Source organism: Ailuropoda melanoleuca, chromosome 14, assembly GCF_002007445.2.
Source record: "Ailuropoda melanoleuca isolate Jingjing chromosome 14, ASM200744v2, whole genome shotgun sequence".
NCBI lineage: Eukaryota > Metazoa > Chordata > Mammalia > Carnivora > Ursidae > Ailuropoda > Ailuropoda melanoleuca.
Window position 1 is genome coordinate 34,968,221 of NC_048231.1, and position 14,205 is coordinate 34,982,425.

A 14,205-nucleotide genomic window follows, 5' to 3' on the forward strand; every position below is an offset into this window, starting at 1 on the left:
TTGTCAAATTCTCATGGAAAGGGATGGAGGAGAAAACCAAAATCTAAAAAAAAAAAAAAAACAAAAAAAAACCACACACACAAAACAAAACACAAAACTGTTTACATTTGGAGATGGAAGCCTCCTTGGACCACCAACATAAAATTCTCCCAAAGAAACTCTTGGCGAGGCGAGAACGGGGTTCTGCGTCACTAGATATGATGAGGACACTGGTAGGCTGGATTCTAAGACATCTGTGGCGTACTCACCAGACAGAAATGTCTTTCTCTGGAAAGGGACAGACCTGTGTGTGCGATCGTTGTCACTTCCGTGATGAGGTCACACGGCAAAGGGGAAGGGACTTTGCTGATGTTATTAAGGTTTGCAGTCAGTTGGCTTTGAGTTAGTCGAAAGGGGGATTATCCTGCCTTGGCCTGACCTGATCAGGTCAACATCGAAAAGCAGAGCCGTTCTCCTGTTTGCCTAGTGCCGTGCCGGGACAGGGACTACAGGGGAAGGTCAACGACAAGGTTCTGGTAGAAGCCCTACAGACAAATGAACTGAATTTTGCCAAGACCCAGGGAGCTTGGAAGGGGCTAGCTCTGGCCAACACCTCGATTGCAACCTGCTGAGACTTTGAGAAAAGCGCCCAGCTAACCCACCCCCAGGGAATCTGTGAGTCATTAATTCGTAATGTTTTAATCCTTTATGTTTATGGTCATTTGTTACACAACAATAAAAAAGGAGAGGGAAAGGGAAAATGAAGGGGGGGGGAAACAGAGGGGGGAATGAACCAAGAGAGACTATGGACTCTGGGAAACACACTGAGGGCTTCAGAGGGGAGGGGGATCAGGGGATGGCCTAGCCCGGTGATGGGTAGTAAGGAGGGCACGTATTGCATGGTGCGCTGGGTGTTATGCGCAAACACTGAATCATGGAACTTTACATCAACAGCTGATGATGTGCTGTATGGTGACTAACAGAACATAATAATAAAAAAAAAGTGAGTCGGGGATGTAGCAATTAGTTATTGACATAAAACTGCTGAGGAACAGGCAACCATATAACCACATGGCTTGCAACAATTAGCATTCGCCGCTCATGCATCTGTTGGCTGGATCGGCCCTGCTCCTTTCCCCCGGGACACGCATGGCCTTCTCGGGGTCAGGGCGGAAGAGTCAAAGGACAAGCAGAAACACGCCAGGTCCCTGAGACTCGGGCCCAGAACTCACATGCTGTCACCTCTGCCTCTACAGTCTTGGCCAAAGCCAATCTGATGGCCAAAACCAAAGTCGAAGGGTAAAGTCCACCCACCCCTGATGAGCCCGTAGAAGCAGGGCGGGTGAAGGCTTATGGCCAGCCACGCAGTCTAGCACCGTGAAGCATTGGCAGGCACGGCAGGCGCATTTATTGGTGGTGGTAACAGGACCAATGGGCCCTCGACTTGCCCACTCAAATGCTAAACATGATAAGAAACCATATTTTGCTGGGGCGCCCGGGTGGCACAGCGGTTAAGCGTCTGCCTTCGGCTCAGGGCGTGATCCCGGCGTTGTGGGATCGAGCCCCACATCACTCCTCCGCTATGAGCCTGCTTCTTCCTCTCCCACTCCCCCTGCTTTGTTCCCTTTCTCGCTGGCTGTCTCTATCTCTGTCAAATAAATAAATAAAATCTTTAAAAAAAAAAAAAAGAAACCACATTTTGCTGAAACAGGATTCAGTTAACACCCGTGCAATTCACCTGGAGGAACTTCGCTCTGCTTCCTCGATAATCAAATTCTAATCGGTGCTGGAATGTGGGGGTTTGACTTTTCAAGAGCGTGAGTGCCATGCCTTTCCTGTGAGTTGCACGTAGGCTCCATCACACTTGCAGTTGGGGAGCGCGCCTCCTTCAGGGACAGGGCTTGGGCTGCTCTCCAAATTCTGGGAGGCGACAGACCAAAGACCTCATCTCAGCCTCTATTCTGATATCCCAGGGTGAGGACAGGCAGGTTCAGGGTGGCTCATCCAAATGGCATCTTTGTTGAAGCAGGATTGCACTCATTCATTCACGCATGCATGGAAATTTTTACTGAGCACATGGTATGTGTCAGGCCGTGTGTTGGATACCGAGGTTGGAGATGCAAATGAGGCGTTGTAAGGGTCCTTGAGGGATCGCAAGAGTTTCAGAGATGCCCTCAGAGCTTTCGTTCTCTCTCTACTCTTCTCAGGAGAGCCTCGCCTGCCCTGGGAGCCCTAGCCTGGGCAGACCACAGCACCCAACAGGGGACAGCATCCTGCCATCTCTCAACTGGCTGGGGCTGCCTGCATGGGCCCGGATGTTGCCTCAGGTGCCAGGTCCTCCAGGGGCCTCCGGGGGAGGGGGGCAGGGTTCGCCCCAGAGTCTCTGGGCCCAGGTGTCAGCCAGCGAGATGTGAGGGCGGTCGGCTCACCCGGCACTGGTGCAGCGGAGTGTGCTGCCCTGTCAGTCAAGGTGTCTTCATTTGTACCCTGCGATTACTTTTGTCTTAATTTGTCTCAGTGTCTCTCTCCCTCTCTGACTGCTGTTAGCTCAGTTCCTGCCAAGCGGGAGACAAGAGCCCGAAATGAACCCAGAACCTCTGTGATGTAAGGCAGGAATTTAATGTAACAAGTGCCTGGAGAATCCTGACAGCTGGTCTAGGACTGGCCAGCCTTCGTCAAAGTTGGAAAGAAAACTTCCTGGATTACATCGCTGTTGTCTCAGGGTCCCCTCTACCAAATGGCCGAAGTGTGGCCATGGGACTCTTTTGCTCTCCAGAGCACAGAACAGATCAAGCTCATCATAAAAACAGCAGCAGCAAAGGACTGAGAAAGGCTGGGGAAGGTGAGTGAGAGAAACATGAGTTAATTCTGAGAAACGGCATCCCAGCTCCTTCCTGCCGCAAGGCCTGTTGCTTGCTTCTTCCAGCCTGGAACTCAGAGCCTTGGTCCCCAACCACCGGATCTAAGCTCCAAATTCATCCCAACCACCCAAAGACCCTTCCGGCTCGCCCAGCTGCACTCCCTGCTTAGCACTTCCTGCAAACTCAACCGTCTCACTCTTTCATTTGCTTGCTTCTTTATTTTCTCTCTTCTTCCCAGCAGAATATAAGCCGACCTTGCAGCACTCGTGCCTGGAGGAGACATTCCGTAATCACGTACTGGGAGAAATGGTGAGCATGCGGGTTTATTTCTGGGGGCTCGGAAGCCCCAGACCAGCCTTGGGGATTTTCTCATTTAATGTCTCAGCACCTACCTCTCCACCTCTTCACTCAGCCCTTTCTGCTACACCCCTACACATACGAGCTTGCACGTGCGTACATGCACACACACGGCAAATCCACCCGAATGCACAAACACACACACAGATATGCACATGTACACTCACACAAGTACATCAAACACACACCCGCATTCAGAGGAGGAACCTTCCCACTTCAATCAGGAATTCCATCAAGAAGTAATGTCTCCACGAGATGCCGAGTCCGGGAAGATGGTGGCTGGAGGGGTGGGAAAGGTGTCTTTCTTGCAATCCTAACCAGTCAAGTACAGTTAGAGACAAAACCGGAGTCTGCTTCTCCAGCTTCCCTGCCGCTAATGACAACGTAAAGAAGGTAGAAATAAGACCCACCTCGAGTGCCAAGAGGCAGGACCGAAGCACGATGAACAGGAGTGTTTCAAATTAATGTCCGAGGTTTATAGGGGCCGTAACGATCTGTTTATCTGTCTTTACCAGCCTCGTAATAGACAGCTAGAGGGTCAAGATTGGAGCCTTTAACATGCCATTATGTGTCCCGGAAAGACTTCTGCCTGGTCATTATTGCTTAATTACACCTTCTTCGTCTCAGAGTCACTTTATGGGGGGCCATTGAAGAGCCTTAAGGCACTCACCAGCGCTGGAGGGGCCTGCCTTCGTGGCCGGCTGGCACCGCTCCTGCAGTGGCAGTTGTTGCGAGGGGCAGCAGGGAAGAGCCAGCGGGGTCTAAATCTTCTTTGCAATTTGGCAGAAAGGTTGGCATTTGTCATTGTTGTGTTGGTTTTCAGAACGGACTTTCTGGGTGTTTCTTTTCAGGGTTCCCAGCTCTTGTTCTGTCTCAAAGTCTCTGCCGCGTGTACGTGGCTTTCCTGGTTGGCAGGATGGTATCCGGAAGGAGGTCTGCATGGGCACTCTGCATCCCTGCACCTGTCTCTGCCTCAGTTTCCCCAGCTAGGAAAGCAGGGTGGCGACCCCTAACCTGTCTTCCTTGTGGGCCCTTTGGATGACTGAATGAGATTATTGGTGTGAAAATGCTTTGCAAATCCTGAAATAGGACACTGTGGGTTAAAGTCTGACGAAGGTAAAAAACCCAGCGTTCTTGGCAGTCAGGACGCACCTGGGTGTTTATACTTATCCCCCAGTAGAGCACACTTTCTGCCTGATGCAACTTTGCGGGTGCTCTCCCACAAAGATTGCACACCTAGCTCTCTCTGATGGATTATACTCGATCGATTACTTGATCATATCTTGTGTATTTGTCCCCCTGTGCTCCCCAAAGGCAAGGGTTGAAACTCACTCACCCTATATCCTCAGGGCCAAGCCGAGGGCCTGAAACTCACCACATACACGGAGATGGGCAGAATCATGTGTCCCCAAATTCTTACTCTGAATCTCAGAACGTGACTGTATTTGGAGATACGGTTTTCACAGAGGTATGTAAGATAAAATGAGGTCTTTGGGGTGGCCCCTAAAACCATATGACCTTTGCTAGGAGTTGCGCATCTTTCTCTCCTTCTAAGTGATGTCTTTCATTTTACAGAGGAGGACACTGTGACGGGGAATGATTCAGTCACTTCCCCATGTGACTGCGAGTACCTGCGTCATTCTTTTCCGAGCATCACCTCCTACAGACGGCTGCCTTCTTGACGTGGATTCCTGTGGTTTTCTCAAAGGTGCCTTGAGATTAGCATGTTCCAGAGTGAAGTGTTTGGCACCTGTCACCTCCTGTGTTTCCTGCTACCTTAAATGGGATCTCCGTCCACCTAGCATTCTCTCCTTGCAGCTTCCCCCATTACAGATGCCCCAACTTCACCCACGTTCCCCCCTCGAACAGCCCCAAGCTCCTCCACTCCACCAGCACCGCTCACCTGGGCTCCGGGTCTCCTTGCTCCCTCCCTGGCCCCCACCAATCCCTTACTCATCCCACTGTGATGTGTTCAGAGCATAAATCTGGTTTCGTTCCTTCCTTGATCCGATGGAGTCATTTAGAGGTTTTCAATTTCTCCCACAGATCTTTTTTCTTGCACTTCATTCATCTGGCCTGTCCCACATCACTCTCCTACCTATGAATGCTACCAGCCGCTCCAGGGCTCTGTGCCTTCTGTGCATGCGAGCCGTTTTCTCTACCAGATGGTGCACTTCTCCTCACTCTTTGGTGTAATTTCTCAGAATTAGGAGAGCCTTTTTGAACATGACACGAGGTCCAGAGCCATAAGGTAAAGATGGATACATTTTACTTTTTATAAATTCCAAACTCCTGTTTTGTAACACATGTAATATATCTTAGACTAATCTCCTTAATATATAAAGAGTTCTTGTAAATCATTAATATAGGAAAACAATCCAAAGGAAAAAAGAGAGAAAAATGTTAGGCAATTCACCAAAAAAACCAACCAAACAAACAAAAAAAACCAAACAAACACAAAGGACTATTAAAAATAGTTTCTCAACTTGTCATAATAAGGAAAATGCAAAATGCAAATAAGAATGGGAAAAAGGACATTGTATATACCATGCGCATAAGTGGTAAATCAGTACATCCTCCAACAGGAGAAGCTGGCCCATCGGTATTGAACTTAACATGATTCCTCCTCTTTAACCTGGTTCCATTTTAGCAATTTAGCTTTCTTTTGTACTGACACAGAGTCATCAAAATGTCCTCTTCATGGTTTTGTTTGGGATTGTGATTGGTTAGAAACAACTTCACTTAGATTTGTAGATGAAATAAAACATACAACATCCTTACAATGGGATACCATGCAGCTAGTAAAAAGAAAGAAGCAGATTTACATATGTACTGATATGGGATGATCTTGAAGACGTTCTATTTTAAGTGAAAAAAGAAAGGTACAAAATGTTCGTCCAGTATGTTATCATGAATCAATGAGAACTACTGCTTTTTGGAAGAAAAATGGTAGAGGTGGGAGAAGGCTTTGCCTTTGTACTGCTGTTTTTTGTTTTTTGCTTTTGTCTTTGTTTTTAGTGAGCTCTATGCCCCATGTGGGGCTTGAACTCATGCCCCGAGATCAAGAGTCACATGCTATACTGACTGACCAGTCAGACACCCCTGTACTGGTGATCTGTTAACAATAATGTGATTTACCTACTTTTAAAGAAAGTAAAATTGGTACTAATTTTATAATAATAGATTTAATAATGCAAATCTGCATTTTATATATATACATAAGTGTATACGTATATTCTAAAACCTTATGAAATAATTTATAACTCTATTATATATTGCATCTACAATATGGCCATATGATAGGATACAGCTATAAGACCTAACTATGGCAAATGTCACATAACGTAGCCATGGTGATGTCATATTATATATACACATACACTAGGAATGATATAAATACATACAAATACTTGTGTAAGTATATTTACTTTTTAAACATAGAAACTAGAAGGAAATATGATATAAAGTATAGCGAAATTTTGTTTTTTTCTGGGTGGTAAATCTAAAGTAATTTTTATTATTTTTAAGCTTTTTATATGTATTTTTTTAAATTTACATTGTACAATAGACATATATTTATAATCAGCATAGATTGCCCAGGTGATGTGTTCAGTTTGCTCACTCTTTAGTTTTCTTATTTCCACCTGTTTTAAAAAACCAAATGATATAATTATATATTATTTTAGAAATATAATTGCATTTATATCTAGCAAAACCCTTCCACATTCATTATTTCCCCCTTTGTGCCCCCACCAGTCTGGAGGTAGCTGGAATCTGCCTTAGGGATCCCATTTTACAGATAAGAAAACTGGGTTCAATCTAGTTTAATGAGGGGCTGAGGGGCCGAGGTGGGGACTCTTGACCAATCTGCATTCTGGCTCATCTCTTGGGAATCTTGTGATCCAGGAGCCTGACCACCTGGCCGTCCGCAGTGGGACCCTGGAAGGACCCCTGCCATTTAGGGGAGTCCAGGGGAAAATCTTTAAAGTGAAGCTCACACAGGACACAGGAAGGATCCTTTCTGCTGCTTCTTTCCTTCTCCGCTCACCAGCTCATGTTGAAAAAACATGATTGAGCTAAAAAATGTATGAATGTATTGTACATCAGAGCAATGGAAAATGGGGGGACCCACTAGTTTTTCTCTCTCCCTCTTTGTTGCATATTTATTTACCTTCTTTTTGTAAAGTGGAAGTCTTGAATTTCGGACTCTGAGGCTCTCCATTCAACTTGTGCTGGTCACATTCACATGAGAGCTTTCCATTGCGGGTTGAGCGTGCGCACCTCTGAGCTAAGCTCTCCGCCGGGCTTTGTCATTACCCTCAGATCCTGGGGCTCCATGCTCAGAGCTCCGCCCTGGCTTTCATCCTCACTGTCCTCAGAGGTCCTGCATGGGTCCTCCCCCTTCCCCCCCCCCTTATTTGGTCTTAAAGCTCCAAATGCAGCCCTCTCCCGTTCTTCCTGAAGGTGCCAAGCAGGCTCTGCCCCCAGGCCTTTGAACCTGCTCTTCCCTCTACTTGCATTTCTTTCCCTCTAGAGGGACACGTGGCTCCTCCCTCTGCTTCTTCTTGTCCTTCCTAAATGTCACCTCTCTTTCCAGAGCTTTCTGAATCACTGCACACAGAAACTTACACGCCACCGTGGAACTCCTTAGGATTCCAGATCCCCTTTATGATTTCTTTTTCTCCGTGGCATGTACCCCTGTGTGTCACAGTGGACATAATCTTCCCACCACACACACCAGAACGAAGCCCCACCAAGTTAGGGACTTCCTCTTCTGTGTCTCTCGCCATCACACAGGGTTGTGCAGAAGGTCAGGCATGATCCCGGATTCAAAACCCTTTATAAGTTGGTGCTGTGTGCTAGGAAGGTGTGGCTATTTCCACGATCCCAGCTTCCTCTGACCTCTGAACTCCTGCTGGAATCATCTGAACCGTTCGGTTCGGCCTCGTCATTAGACACTATCTCACGTTACAACTTAAAGTGACTAGTGCTATGTATTTACTTTCTTGATAAACATTCATTCAGCTCCAGCTATGTACTGAGCTCCTCAAAAATTCCAAATTGTTCCTTAAAAACAGAGGAGGCACATCACCTGGATATCTCCCACCTCGTACCCGGGATGGTGCTGGTGGGGCGTCAGCCCTCAGTGACAAAGAAGAACGATAAAAACCAAGTCACCGAGTTAGGCACATTCAGTAAGTTCAACTGGTACCAAATGCTTGTAGGTTAATGAATTAGAAACATCAGTTTCTTGGTGCAAATATGCTCCCAGCTTAGTTAAGAAGCTCTTCAGTTTGAATTTGTTTGGATGAAAACAAGATGATTCCAAATTTCTGTGTAAATCTGAAACCAGACAAGTTTCACACAGTTGCACATTTCAAAAAAAAAAAAAAAAAAGTTCTGCTCCCGTTTGGTAAGTATTCTGTGTATTTGAAAGGAGAAAAAAAAAAATCCCCTCATAGTTTCCAATCGCAAAATGATTCTTTATTTCCTCTCCAAAACCCTTTATGTGCAGTGAGTTTGTGAGTGTAGACTAGCTTCCTGATATGTGTACGCAACTCTGGGACGCCGAGAGTCACTTTTGTGACATGTCAGCTCCGAGAGACACTGTGGAACCTGTCAGAACATTCCGCCCCACATAAATACAAAATGCTCCTTCTTACCCATGTCACTAGGAACCTTTATTCGGGGCTTAAAACCCAGCCAGGCCTCTATGAACCCGTATGTTCTGAGGTTTTTCTCTACGCATACACACACACACACACACACATCTTTATCTTTCTGTCATTTTCTGCGTGAACCACATTCTTAAAACCTGGAGGTATGCCAATTTTTTTTTTTGAAAAAGGAAAAAAAATCAAAAGTTTTTTGGTAATTGAAATTCATGACAAATTACAGTTTTTTTTCCTCTTTTTTTTTTTTTTTTAGAATGACATGTTCTTAGAAAAGTATCTACTTACTGAAATGGGAAAACGAGGAAGTCAAGTGTACTTGTGGATGTGAGGTACACAATGTGTCACGACCCTGGGGTCTCGCTGGGCCAAAAAGGACCAGTGTCTGGCCTCTAAGTCATGGGAAGACAAGGGTCAGTCTTGTAGGTGTGATGTGGCTATTACAGAAAGCAGGTGGCCTTTTTGTTTGGCACCTGCGTACTCTTCTGCTGATAGCAGGTGGACCCAGGTAGAGCTGGCGGGAGAGAGCATGGTTGAGGGGTCCTGGGAATCAGCTGATGGCTTATTTCAGCAATAACATGTGTGTTCACGGCCAGATGTGCTGGCCTCTTCCATTTGTTCCTGAGGCAAATTGCAAGAAAATCCTGCATTCTGATATAATCGATGATCTAATACCCAAGAAAAGGTTTTGTGGTTTTATTTTGGTTAAGCGTTTGCTTTAGGACTGATACTACTATTGCTTTTAATAAATGATTTTGATACACCTTGTCCTCAGAAGAGATGTCTGTTTCTTTTCAAGGCTACAGCAAGAATGTAACTTTGGTTTATAGTGGAGACCCTGGTATCTTCTAGAGACTGGTTAATTCATTACTACACAGCAGGATTTTAAAAGGTGCCTACAGCCTGGCTTTTGGGGATTAATACCTTTGTGTGTGTGTGTGTGTGTGTGTGTGTGTATCCTTGGAAGCATGTCTTTATCTCAACAAGATATTGAAGAGTCCTCCTAGATATTACTTATACCTCATTGTTGAGCCCATTTATTTTTTTAAATTTTAAATCCAGTATAGCTAACATATGGTGTTATATTAGTTTCAGATATTGTCATGCCGTTTAAATTTGTAGGTAAATATGTATAAGTTTTTGGAAAAAATGCACTTTTTTTAGTTTTTTTTATTTTTTATTTTTCCTCCAGACTTCCCTAGGAATATAGCAGAGTTTCAGTTATGCCACCTGGCAGGGCTGGGGCCCGGGTAAGGCAAGAACCTCAGATGAAAGATTTAAGTAGGAGCCAAAAATTCAGTCTTCAGGAGAAATACGCGTTTAATGCAGTGTTTAAAAAAAATCAAAATTAAAGCACAAAAATCCATGATGAACAAAATACCTACATTCTAAATAGAGGCAGAACCGGTCCTATTCCCTGATACTAGGAAGACAAGATCCATACACAGCCTTCCGATATCTCAAAGACCGTGTGTAGAAACACTTTGTCGGGGAGACTATTATCACAACATTTTATTTTAGGATAAACTGTGACACGCACAGGAGTTAGTTCCGAAAGCCAGGTTCCCTCTTTCTTGCTCTTGAGGTTACCAGATCAGAAGCGTGAGCCTTCCTGGCTGAATCTGTTTTCCAGTCTCCCACAAATACTTTTTATTTCTTAAAGCATCTTGCAGGGGGAGCTAGGGAGTAACAGACTGCTGGAAGACACGCTCTTTATAAAGGGACCTTTTTTTTGTTGTTGCTGGATGTTGATAGCAACTTTTGAACAGGGCACAGAATGGGTGGATGGTTGGTAAAGGTCATTGTCAAGGACGGGGGATCAATTAGTATGCAGATCAGAGCCAGGGAGTTCAAAGGTATTGTTCCAATTCAATCACATTAGCCAGGGCAGAAACGAACAAACAGCATGACCTTAATCACCAAGACTTACCCATTCATTGTGTGTGTGTTGTGCATGCATGTGCTTGTGTGTGTGTGTGTGTGTGTGTGTGTGTGTGACGTGTAAGGGTCTGACTGTGTGAAGATATGAGAAAGCCGCCCCCCTTATTATTTGTGAAATATAATATATACATTTCCTTCCGTGTATATTTGAGGGATGATTTAATTGAAAGTGAGCAAACTGGATCCGTTTTTCAATGCATGCCTTCACGCATACCCAGACACATTAAAACGCCTTGGGGAAAAAAAAAAATCTCACTTGTATAATGCCAAGGTAAGTTTTTTCCCCGTACTTACAGACAATCCTATTCAAAATGTGCACAACCCTTTCAAGTCCTCCAAGTGAGAGGACTTGAAATTCCACATTCTAAAATACAATCTCTGCAGCCTAAATATAGCTTTCAACTGTGTGGTTAGAGCTATCATGGAGATAAATGAGGAAATTTTGAATTTTTAAAACATCACAGGAAGAAGAATTTTTTTTTTCCCTCTCTCTCTTCTCAAAGGAAAACCCAATTATTTTCCTGATTTGCCGGTGTTACACGTTGGAATGTGGGCAAACCGGTAGATGCCACGCATTCCCCGTGTCCTTAAAAACAGACAGCATGGGAGGATAGGAACACGGACGCATAATGTAAATAAGGTGCGCATTCCATCTATAATTATATCTCCAGCACACAGAAGATACTTTTATAGTTTGGGTGGAAATGAGGAACGACATGGGGATTAGCCTCTGACAAAATGTGACATTTAAACAGGTTCACCTGGTTCTGAAGCACTTTGCCTTCCCTGTCGCTGTTTATCTGCGTTCACGTGTAAGTTTGCCGCATCAATTTGGATAAACATTTGCTAAACTCAACAATGACTTCCATTGGGGCAGATTGCCCCTGGAAGCTGGAGGCTGCACTTGGGGGGGGTGGGGCTTGCCGGCACCATATCTTCATTTCCATCTCAAATCAAACATGATCGGTAACTAAGGTTTCCCGAATCCAGTCTCTGCCCCCACTCTGGCCCTGGGAAGACAGTTAATCATAGCTCAGGAAGATGAAAGGTTCGCGGGGAAACGCAACTCTTGCTGGCAAAGCTGCACCCCAGGGGGTCATGAATGCTGGGGGAGGAACCATGATTCCCCGATGCAGTAACATATTGAGACAATTTCGGCTTTACACTCACTATCAAGTAAACACAGGACATCTCACCCATGAAGGGTGATTATCGCTCCTGAAAGAAGGAAACGACTTTTATTAAAGTCTTGTTCTGGAGCAAAAGAAAGATCCGAATCATTATTGACAGACACAAACAATCTGGGGTCTTCCCTATAGAAATGTATTTCCTCTGAAAACTGTTTTGGCAGTTGGGTTATTATTATTATTATTATTATTATTATCATTAATTTTGGTCTGCAATGGGTTGTTTCTAACGCAGCCCTAGTAAGCGAAGATTTCACAAGACAATTGTCCCACGGCATCTCTCATCATATATTTTTAGTACTGTTTTTATCTGCAACGCAGTTAAAGACATTTTAAAATGTAAATCTGCCGCCCAGGCCCATAAAAAATATTCATTCACTGTTTGGTGTTTTATTTGAAAATATTAAGCCACTAAAAAAAAAAAAGACCCTTAAAACTAAGCGTTTACATAATTATTCACAGAGGTACCGTTTCTTCTTTGATCCTACTATTGTGATGTTTTCTCTGAATCTTGGTCTAAGAAGGCATTTTCCGCTTTTTCTTTTCTCTAAACAAGGTCATAGATTCCCCCCCCCCCAAATGAGGACCCGGAGTCCCCCGTACAAGATTAAGTAAGTCCTTACAGTGTTATAAAAGTGAGTGCTTCTTTCCTATAATAAAAGGTGCTTAAAAGGTTCGCTACAGCTTTAAACAGAATTACAATTTACTTCTTTCAAGTGTCCAGGCCATAAATTCTTCTCAATTCCCTCTCTCTCTCCTTGTCGGAATTAATGAGATCAGATCTGATCAGGGCGCTGATGTGTTCAGCGCCAAATCACACAACAGCGCGCGCACCGTAATGGAATTTGCATCTAATGCATACATAAATCAAACATCTTTCTGGACATTTTCATATGCATAATGTCATTTCATCCAGTTCTCTCTGTGCAGAGGGGGAGATTTTTCTCTCTGAGAGAATGACTTTCTTTAATGCTTTCATTTTATTTTCGCTGACTGCAGTCCCGGAGAATGCGCTCGGTCGGAGAATCTTTCGGGGCGCGGTTGACAGTTCCTTTTCCAAGAGGGGTCCTTCACATTTATCATGCCTCTTCCTCGGGGGCTTTGTTATGCAAATGTGGCTGAAATTGATAATTCCAAAGTGCTTCATTTCGGCTCCTCGGCGGTTGGAGATGGTAGATAAAAAGAAACTGACAAGACACACTGATTGCCCTCAATGCATGTAACTCTCTTGCTAACAAGGCTGGATATTGTTAAAAATTCCTATTGTTATGAGGGTGGCGCTCCCATTATGCAGGCCTTGCAAATTTCTGATTTGAATATTAACCCTTTAATCACCCTACCCCCGAAAGCCCCCTCCAAAAAAAAAAAAAATCAATTGCCATCAAATGGCTTAAGGACCCCAAACATCAAATTATTCTTCTGTTCTGGTGAACAGCTGGGGTACACTGAAAACACTTCATTAATCATTTGTTCCCAAGGTAAACTTTACATTTATTTTCAAATGCAAAGAAAAGGGGTTATCTTAAGCAAAGGGGGAGCTCGCCCCCAATTTAAGTAAAGATGTTGAGACTGCATCTCCTTGAGTGTGCACAAAAGGCTGGGAATTAATAATTGAGAACAACAGTTTGTAATAGGAACCTGGTCTCCCCCTCCCCATCTTCGGCAAACGGGAATATCAGTATTTTAACTTGCACAAGCTCCTGGTTTTCTGTTCAGACCAAAGAAGGCCTCGGGGAGGGGACGTGTGTCTTCTGTCATAAGAGCTAAGTTTATTTTACCTGTCTGACCAGGCGCGGGAAAAAAAATCTCCTGGCGTTCTCCTCCCACAACGGGACGTGAAAATCTGAATACCATTTCCAGGGAGGAATTGCAAATCGAGGCAGCTCTGGGCATTAGCATACCAATAAGATGCTGGGAGCACACTGGGTTTGTAGGGACTCTTGTGGGCTGGGGACTGTGACAACAACAGGGGCCGAAATGCTGGGCCTTTGGGGAATGTGACCATGGGGCATTTCTGCTCAAAATCAAGGTGGGCCCTCGCAAGTACCAAAACCAGAAGCTGAACTCTAAGGCCTCCTGTTTCCAAACACACACACACACACACACACACACACACACTCTCTCTCTCTCTCTCTCTCACACACACACACACACAATTATAATTTCCCCAGAAAGCGATCAGATCCATTCATAGCTTCCCTTGATTGA

At 44.7% G+C, this 14,205-nt stretch overlaps 1 long non-coding RNA gene across 5 annotated transcripts; it reads left to right on the forward strand.

Annotated features, from left to right (window-relative positions):
• The first annotated feature begins 363 nt into the window (after positions 1-363).
• LOC105240859 lies at positions 364-9,646 on the forward strand. 5 transcript variants are annotated; one of them, XR_004620372.1, is made up of 6 exons: positions 364-654; positions 2,187-2,306; positions 2,527-2,821; positions 3,082-3,149; positions 4,547-4,665; positions 4,773-5,203. It is a non-coding gene; the product is annotated as an uncharacterized LOC105240859 (long non-coding RNA). The 5 variants fall into 5 exon arrangements; XR_004620375.1 differs by lacking the exons at positions 364-654; positions 2,187-2,306 and adding exons at positions 5,244-5,448; positions 9,126-9,646 and having other exon boundaries at positions 2,313-2,821; positions 4,773-4,905; XR_004620373.1 differs by lacking the exon at positions 2,187-2,306 and having other exon boundaries at positions 367-654.
• Positions 9,647-14,205: the final 4,559 nt, after the last annotated feature.